Source organism: Elephantulus edwardii, unplaced genomic scaffold (genome assembly GCF_000299155.1).
Source record: "Elephantulus edwardii isolate Elephantulus edwardi_28Jun2011 unplaced genomic scaffold, EleEdw1.0 scaffold00081, whole genome shotgun sequence".
Taxonomy (NCBI): domain Eukaryota; kingdom Metazoa; phylum Chordata; class Mammalia; order Macroscelidea; family Macroscelididae; genus Elephantulus; species Elephantulus edwardii.
In genome coordinates, this window is record NW_006399831.1 from 6767460 (window position 1) to 6773742 (window position 6283).

Here is a 6283-nt window from a genome sequence, read left to right on the forward strand (position 1 = left end):
GTAGAAATCATCTGAGGCAAGAAATATATTGAGTGTGACCATATGACAGCAAAGCTCAGAATTTTTTTTTTCACTCCTCCTTTCTTTTCTGCCCTTTTGGAAACTAAATGTCAGAATTGTTGTCCTTGACAGTCTTGCCATCTAAGACAGACTCATGGATGACTGGTTTATGTGCAGTAAGGTTCCTGGAGACCTGAAGTGCAGAATGACCTTAAAAATAATTTTCATCCTGTCCTAAGAGAAAAGTCTTTGAAAGAAAGTGCCTACTTTGAAGTAGAAGCACAGAAACATTCTATATTTAATTTATCTGATGTATAGGATAGAGCTCTTGGATCAAATCAGCTAATTATCACCTATTTACAGTAAGTATTGAAACTGGATTGGTAAATGCTCAGAAATGAAAGCTTACTTAGTTTCTTTGTCTATCTAATTTATTCCCTGCCTCCAATCTCACATAGTGCTAATGTGTTGCAGAAGGGAGAATATAAGAATATGACAATCTAGAAATCGAGTTCTTATTCTAGGAGGTATACTGTAACGAACAAACTGTCTTGTACAATTTATTATAAATATTTGTATTATGTAAAGGTAATGCAAAATGTAGAACATTTGTCTGTTTGCTGTCTTACTAATGTCAATTTGAACAATCACACTTCTGAATTTATTGAAATAATTGCATAATTATAACCCAAGGCTGCTAATTCTCTTATTGCAGCCAAGTTCTGAGTAAAATTCTCTCTCTTCCAGCTTAATTGTTTCCCTGCTTCTATTTGTTTTTGTTTTAACATTTCCCCCTTCAATTATTTTTATAGGGAGTATGTAGGTGGATCCATTTTTAGTACAGATCTATAAGAAAACCAAGCACTGAAGAGAATAAGGAATATCACATATTGATTTAGGTGTTGTAATCTAAAACCAAGAATCTTCTAAAGTGGAATTCATTCCAACTTATAATGCCTATAGGGTTTTTAAGGTTGCAAATCTTTAGAGAAGCAGACTACAGCATCTTTCTTCTATGGAACACTTGTGTTTGAACTGCCACATTTTTAATTAGCCACAAAGCACTTAACCATTATTACATAAATACTTTTCAATGCTATATTGAATATGACTATAATAATATACTATTATCAAAATTTAGGACCAGATCAATCGTTGTCTTTAATTTTTCCCTTTTTATTTATCTTTAATCAAGTAGTTCTTCAACTTTCAAAAATGTTAAATAAAAATGTAAAATATACACTGTAAGCTATATAATACCAACACATAGTAATGCCATCAACATTTAAATTATTTCTTTTCAGTTTCAATCTGTGGCCCTCATTCAAGTAAACTTTCAAATTTGGGGTACTTTTTAAAATTTGAAAACAACAAAAAATTAGTCTTTTCTTATAAAATATAGTACTGTTATTAGCTGCTGTTGAGTTAATTACAATTAACTGGGAGACATAAAGATATATTGTTGTTGTTGTTATGTACAAGAGAATTGGAACTGACTCATACAATTTATTGGGTTTTCAGAATAAGTAAATCATATGGGATGAGACTGCTTACTGTTCTCCTATGAAGCAGGTAGTGAATTTGAACCACCTGCCTTTTCATTGGCAATGCAATTAATTAGGAAGGTGCAAAAATTAAGCAAGATCAGTGAAAGGAAATCCAAAGAAATGTCTGTGTACCTCATTCTAAAACATCACCCACTGAAAAAGCCCACAGAGCACAGTTCTTTGGCACACCAGGAGAGCTCCCAAGCAAGAGTGAACTCAATGGCACCAAGAGTGTTCTGTCAATTCTCAAAATTGCTGAAAAAAATCAATTACGCCAGAAGAATTCTTTAATTCTTCTCATTTTCTTTTGGTAGTTGTGATTTTCATTTGTGAAGTGAGAATTTTTTTTGCTTTGATTTTCAAGCCATAGTAACAGCAAACAGTATGGAGGTCAGTAAAAATCAGCCAAATTATAAGCATTTTAACTCTTGGGGTCACATGATATCAAATCTTATAAAGGTCAGAAAACCAATAACCACATAAAAATAAAAATTACTGGGTTCCCATAAAGTCAGATGCTATAGAAGTCATGAAACTAACAGTCACATAATTAAAAAAAAATAAAAAAATACCGTGGTCTCTTCCATAGTGAGAGAAGATTATTGATTCTGGAGCCAACTCTGCCCAAAGTGTTTAACACTGATTTGCAATTGAATAAGCAGTGTCATGAATTCCTACAGAGAAATGCCTTAGATTCCAAGATAAGTAAAGCATCAATTCTGATTTATATATTTTTTGAATCCTTGTGATGGATATGTATCCTTTAGCCTTGAGAAAAGAGAAATTTTTTTTTGTTAAATAAAATTAAGAAAGTATAAGGCAGAAAGTAAAGTAACATTTTATGGTAAAAGCATTGTTATCCTAGAGAAGGTAAATGGAACTCAACGAAAATCTATACTTTTTAAGATTTCTTTTGGTAATTTCAAGATTGGCCATCTTTTATTAGTCATCAAGGATGATTACAAAGAAGTAGGATACATAACCCAAAGTGATTTTTTTTTAATTACTCAGGTTAGTTTTAGGAAACTACTAACAGGTATATTTTTAGTTCCTTAAGAGAAAATATTTGAGATGAGTGTCTTTGAGGATCATGAGGCTAGTGCAAGAAAGGAATATGTTCAGATTTTTGTCCATAGTATCTATCATTCATTATGTCTCATTGTCAACTCTATGGCTTATATCCACAACAGTAACAGAATTTTGGCTACTTATTTACAAATAATTTTTCAAAAACTTAAGTCTGCTTAAGTAAGATGTCAATTTTTTTTAAGATGTCAAAATTTTTATGAAATTTCTTGCTGTTGGACGTGGCTTAGTTGACATCACAACAACATGCAAGCCACCAATATATGATAAACAGATAAGAAAATTGCAGGAAGCACACTTGGGAAATTCTGTTTTCTATTTGAAAAGAGATTTATATCCTTTTGAATGTTTTTATAATTTGTCTACATCATTATTTTCCATTTCTACATTTGTATTTGTATATATAAGAAATATTTTAATAGCACACTGGGTTTAGAAGACGCCATAATACTAAGGATATTATACTACTGTCAGATGGATCTTGGTTGAAAGAAGAAAGTACCAGAGGAATGTCTATCTCCCTTTCATTGACTATGCAAAGGTGTTTGACTGTGTGGATCATAACAAACTCTGGCTGACCCTGAGACGAATCAGAATCCCAGAACACTTGATTGTGCTTATGCAAAACCTATCCTTGGACTAGGAGGCAGTCACTTGAACAGAGCCAGGAGACACGGCACAATTCAAAATTGAGAAGGGTGTACACCGGGGATGCAGTCTCCATACCTTTTCAATTTATATGCAGAACATATAATCCAGAAGGCTATGTTCTATGAGGAAGAATGTGGCATCAGGATTGGAGGAAAAGTCATCAACAACCTGAGTTACACATATGACACATCCCTGCTAGCTGAAACTGAGAAGGAGCTCAAGTGTTTGCTTCAGAGGGTCAAGGACTAAAGCCTTCAATATGGATTGAAGCGCAACATCAAGAAACAAAAGTTTTCATCACTGAGCCAATTGGCAGCATCATGATAGCTGGTGAAGACTTTGAGGTTATTAACAGCTTTAGTTGCTTGGCTCCAAAATCAACATTCTTGATAACAGAAGGAAGGAAATCAAAAGATGATTTGCATTTGAAGTCAGATGTCAGGGACCTCTCCAGAGTATTGAAGAGCAATGACATCAGTCTGCAGACTAAGGCACACCTGATCCAGGTCATAGTCTTCACAATTGCATGCTATGTGTCAGAGAGCTGGACAATGACTAGAGATGATAGAAAGATAATTGGTTCCTTTGAGCAATGATGCTGGAGAAGAGTGTTGAATATATCATGGACTTCCAGAAGAACAAATCAGATTCATCCTAGAGACGGTGAGATCAGGCTGCTCCTTGGAGGAAAGTGTTCTGAGGCTTTGTCTGAGATACTTTGGGGATGTTGCAAGAAGGGACCAGTCATTGGAGTGGGACATCATGCTTGGAAGGGTGAGGGGTTGGAGAAAAATAAGGAGACCGTCGATGAGATGGATAGATGAAGTGACTGAAGTAATGAGGGTAGCTGTTTCAGACAGTAAAGTTGGCACAGAAGAGTGCAGGTTTCAGGGCCATTGTATATATTGTCGCTACGTGTCACAATGTGTCACAAGCAACTCGATGGCACATAACAACAACAGGAAGAAGCTATGGACTAAGGGAGGTCTTGTGGCCTAGTGGTAAGAAATTGTAATGCACTCTTAAAGACGTGTTTCAAATCCACCAGGTGCTCCTCTCCTCAGGAGAAGAATGAGCAATCTCCCATATAATTAACTGCCTCTCAAAACTGACTCAATGATACACAACAACAGGGACTATGCCATCAGAGTTCTCATATAAGTATAACAACAAGTTGCATTACTAACGTAAATGCTGTGTGTCCTTCAGCAGTCCAAATCCACTTACAGTTTCATAAGAAAAATGAAAGATGGGTAGACTTCTGTAATTGCAATGATGAGGGGTTGCAATGAGTTGGAAAATATATATATATATAACAACATAGGAAGAGGTAGAACATCTAAAGTTTTTTTTAACACTTCTCATTAAACATTTTATGAGCATCTGTAAGTATTACGCACTGTACTAGTAGCCAAGACCATAAGAGATAAAAGAGATAAGTTGTCTTTACTAAGTGTTAATTTTAATGTATGTGTATAAAATGTAAATGCGTAATATTTCAGATGGTGATAAGTATACTACTCTGTGTGTGTGTGTGTGTGTGTGTGTGTGTGTGTGTGTATAAAATGTTAGTACATAATATTTCAATTGGTGATTAGTGCACTATTGAGAACTTACAGGACAAAGGGAATGGACCTGGAGGGCAACAAATTCCCAATTTAACAGTCCAACTGCTTACTTATTATTTCCTCATGACTATATCTAAACAGAATTTAAGATTCTCTTTCTATCACTGAAATTTCCTACCTAGTAAATGGCCTCATCATTAAGCCTAGAATCAATATCCCTCATTTCTCACAGCAGCCACATGTTATTGAGTCTATTTGTGAACGATATCCTGAATCTTTCCACTTCTCTAGTACATTAGCTCAACTCATCAACATCTCAAACCACTAGCTGTACTTTCTTCCTCTCTTGACTTCTAAATTCTAACCTGTAGATAACTAAAGCAGGTATCTTTTAAGAATGCAAATCTTTTCATGCCATTCACTTCTTATAGCCATTGGTAGTGTTCCATTATGCTTAAAATAAGATACTTATCTATGTCCTTTGTCTCATTCCATACAGATCTTCAACTTCTTTGTGCTGCAGTCCTAATGGCTTCCTTTTTTTCTTTCTTGTCTTCAGACCTTTGTCTCAAGTTCCCTTAATACTAATCTATGTTTTGCCAGCTCCTTCTCAACATTTTATTCTCTGGTATCCCAGACCACTCAACAAAAATAGTCACTAGTTCAAGCTTTTGGTAATGCTATGCTTTAATTCTTTAAAGTGCTAGTCTCTGGGAGTTCTTGAGGGTTAGTGGTAAGGAATTGTGCTGCCAACACAAAAGTACATGGTTTGAATCCACGAGCATCTCAGTGGGAGAAAGATGAGGAATCTCCTCCTAAGTGATTTATTACTATGTTTTTTGTTGTTGTTCATGCTTCTTAAAGTGTATACATTGCCTTTCATACTTTCCTTTATTGACATTATGTTTCCTACAATCATTCCAGTATATTGTATTTTGTAAAATTAATCACTATTAGAGGTATCATCTCACTCCAGTGACCATGGCAAAGTTTAAAAGGGCAGTAAGTAATAAATATTGGAGAGGATGTGTTGAGAAAGGAACTCGTATACATTGTTGGTGGGATTTTAAAATGATACAACCATTCTGGAAGGCAGTTTGGCACTTCCTCAAAAAGTTGAACATAGAAATTCCGTATGACCCAGCTATTCCACTACTTGAAATGTACCCTGAGAATATGAGAACTGAGACACAAATGGAAATTTGCAAATCAATGTTCATAGCAGCATTATTCACAATCACAAGAACATGGAAACAGCCCAAATGTCCAACCACAAATGAATGGATTGAAAAATTATGGTACATTCACACAACAGAATACTATGCAGCATGCAGGAGCAATAACTTTGTAAATTATTACCTAACTTGGGAGGGATTGGAGCACATTATACTGAGTGAACTAACTCAGTCCCACAAGGATAAACATTGCATG